The sequence below is a fragment of the Eptatretus burgeri genome, chromosome 11 (genome assembly GCF_056783735.1).
Source record: "Eptatretus burgeri isolate ZD-2024b chromosome 11, Ebu_testis_v1, whole genome shotgun sequence".
Taxonomy (NCBI): domain Eukaryota; kingdom Metazoa; phylum Chordata; class Myxini; order Myxiniformes; family Myxinidae; genus Eptatretus; species Eptatretus burgeri.
The window spans coordinates 15,670,753-15,673,740 of NC_140971.1; positions in this window are offsets into that span (position 1 = coordinate 15,670,753).

A 2,988-nucleotide genomic window follows, 5' to 3' on the forward strand; every position below is an offset into this window, starting at 1 on the left:
CGAATGTAAAGGGTTGTCTTTTGCAAAAAGTATGAGAAACCATCCCATTCCCAATGGAGGACTGAGCAGAAAATCAAATACAGATACAAATGGAAAGAATATAATAAAATCCTGACCTACAAAACTCATTAGAATTATAAAACAACTAATCAATCTGTGTAAAGGAGGAATTTTTTTTATATTTTTGTACACAATATCAAGGCTCATATCAGAGCTAACATGCAGAATGTATCACAAAGGGAGGAGGAGACAAGAGGGGTGGGAGAGGGGAGCATAAAACAGTGGAGAACAGAGATATTAGGAGATCTGTGGAAGGGAGAGGGATGGGGTGGGACACATGGAGTAAACAAGATGCAGCCCTCTGAAGGGCAGCTCACCGGATGAGGGGTTTGGGGCAAAGCCTTTGGGGCCTCTCTCTTTTATGATAGGAGGAAAACCACGAGGTAACCTTCCCGAGTCAGATTGCGGTAGTGTGTGTTGGGGTAGTGCTGAGGTGTCATCCACCAGATGGTGGTCTCCTTGGGTCAACCTGAGGCAGTCACTTCGGGTGGATGCCTGGAATGTCCGATCCCAAAGAGAGCATGATCACCTGTCTCTGTTATTATCTTAGCTCAATTGTTTGAACATCAGTATTGCAGCACTATCTTAGGTTCGTAGACCAGATAGTGGTGAGATCATGGCGGGTGGTGACACCTATGATTGGTCTGGTCACTCTGATGGTTACCATGCCCAAGGAATTGCTCCAACTGTGTCCAATAAGCTGATTCCAATGAAAATTGAAGTAACACCGGTCAACGAGCGTATGATGAGACGAAGGATTTGTCACTCCTTGAGTATCGTTTCCCTGGTCTCTATATATGCTCCAGCTGAGGCGAGTGATCTCACCTTGAAAGACGCATTCGATGCCACGGTCGAGTCTGTGGTTTCGCAGTGCTCCAGGCAAGATACTCTTCTGAACTTTGGGTATTTCAGTGCATCAACTGTAACTGATAGGGATGGTTATGAGATGTGTGTTTGTTCCCATGGGTCTGGAACTGTGAACCAGAATAGCATTAAGTTCCTTGACTTTGCAACAAGTCATGGACTGAGGGTGGCTGGTTCATGGTTTCAGCGCCCACAGGCTCATCGTTGGACTTGGTATTCCAACGCTGGGGGTGTGGCAAAGGAGATTGACCATGTCCTCATTGACGGTCATTGGAGGATGACCCAAAACTGCAGGGTCTACCGGAGTGCTCAGTTCCTCAATACTGACCACAGGCTTGTTGTAGCAACTCTAAAGCTGCACCTTAAATCCTGGAGAATGGTACCATCCTAGCCTAGGCAGGATGATGGCATGCTCAAGGATGAGAGGATAGCGAGGAGTTTGCGAACAGGCTGAGTGGGGATTTGGGGGGTCTGGGTGCTTTGGGGAATCCTGAAGAGTTGTGGAGTGCCTTCAAGACCACCATCCTTGATGTTGCCGGTGGATGTCTTGGAACTCACCAGAGGGTGAAGAAGAATTTGTCTCAAGGGACGCTGGATACCATTGACCAGAGTCATAGGGCCAGGCTTAATGGCAGAGCTGAGCTGTTCAGGGAGTTGAGGAAAAAAACGGAATTTTTTCTGAGGGTGGACAAGGAGGCCGATGTGCGAGGAATCTGTGAGGGGGCAGAGCATCACCTGTGGTCAAGTGATTCTCGTTCTGCTTACAGGGGAATTCACGCATTGCATTCCTTCAAGCCCATCCTTCAGTGTACTGCAGTTGAAGCGTAGGGTGGTGGGCTCTTGACAGAGGAGTACGAAGTGAAGGCTCACTGGGCCGGTTACTTTGAGCGGATGTACCAGGCTTATCCACCATCTGTTGAGTTGGATGTCAGGGGTGTTGATATCCCTGTTGCTGACCCTCCAATCAACTGTGGTCCACCTTCGTTTGTGGAAACACAGGCTGCAGTGAACCGGTTGAAATGGGGTAAAGCACCAGGGATCTGTGACATCCAAGCTGAACTTCTCCAGGCTGGTGGAAATGCTGTTCTCATGTCGTTGCATGCACTTCTGTGCTCTGCCTGGAACACGGGCATCATCCCAACTGATTGGAAGAGGGGCCTTGTTGTCCCTCTCTGGAAAGGGAAGGGTGATCTCCAGGACTGCAGCAACGCCCGAGGGATCACGCTGCTCTCAGTGCCGGGCAAGGTCTTTGCTCAGATAATTCTTGACCGGGTTTGCCACCATCTTATTGAGCACCAGCGCCCAGAGCAGTCAGGATTTACACCAAAGAAGTCAAGGATTGACCACATCCTTGCCCTCCGGGTCCTCACCAAACGCAGACGGGAGTTTCGGCACGGGCTGCTCGCAGCATGTGTTGATCTCTGCAAAGTGTTCGAGTCAGTGAATCGGGATGCCCTCTGGAGGATTCTTGGTCTTCGTGGATTGCCACCAAAAATGATCAATGCGATGTCTGAACTATACTCTGGTACTGAGAGTGCTGTGAGATGTGGTGATACCATCTCCAACTTATTTCCATTTGTTACTGGAGTTCATCAGGGGTGTGTACTGGCCCCCACACTTTTCAGCACTTGTGTGGACTGGATTCTGGGGAGGATGTCAGAGAGATCAAGCTGCTATGCATCGATTGGGAATGTCACGATCTCTGACTTTGATTTCGTAGATGATGCTGTCATCTTTGCAGAGACTCTAGATATGCTTTTGGGAGCCCTTGCGGCGCTGAATGAGGAGTCAGATCCACTGGGATTACAGGTTTCCTGTGGTCAAAACTAAGATCCAGGCTTTCAATGACATCTTGGATGCTGCTATCTTGTTTGTACCTGTTTGTGGTGAGGATATTGAGGTCTCGGAGAGATTCACTTACCTTGGCAGTGATATTCATGTCTCTGCTGGCTGTGAGCCAGATGTCATTAGACATCTGGGTCAGGCCTGGGGAGTCATGGATTCACTGGATCATGGGGTGTGGTGCTGTCAGTACCTGTGCGGGAGGACGAAAGTCTGAGTCTT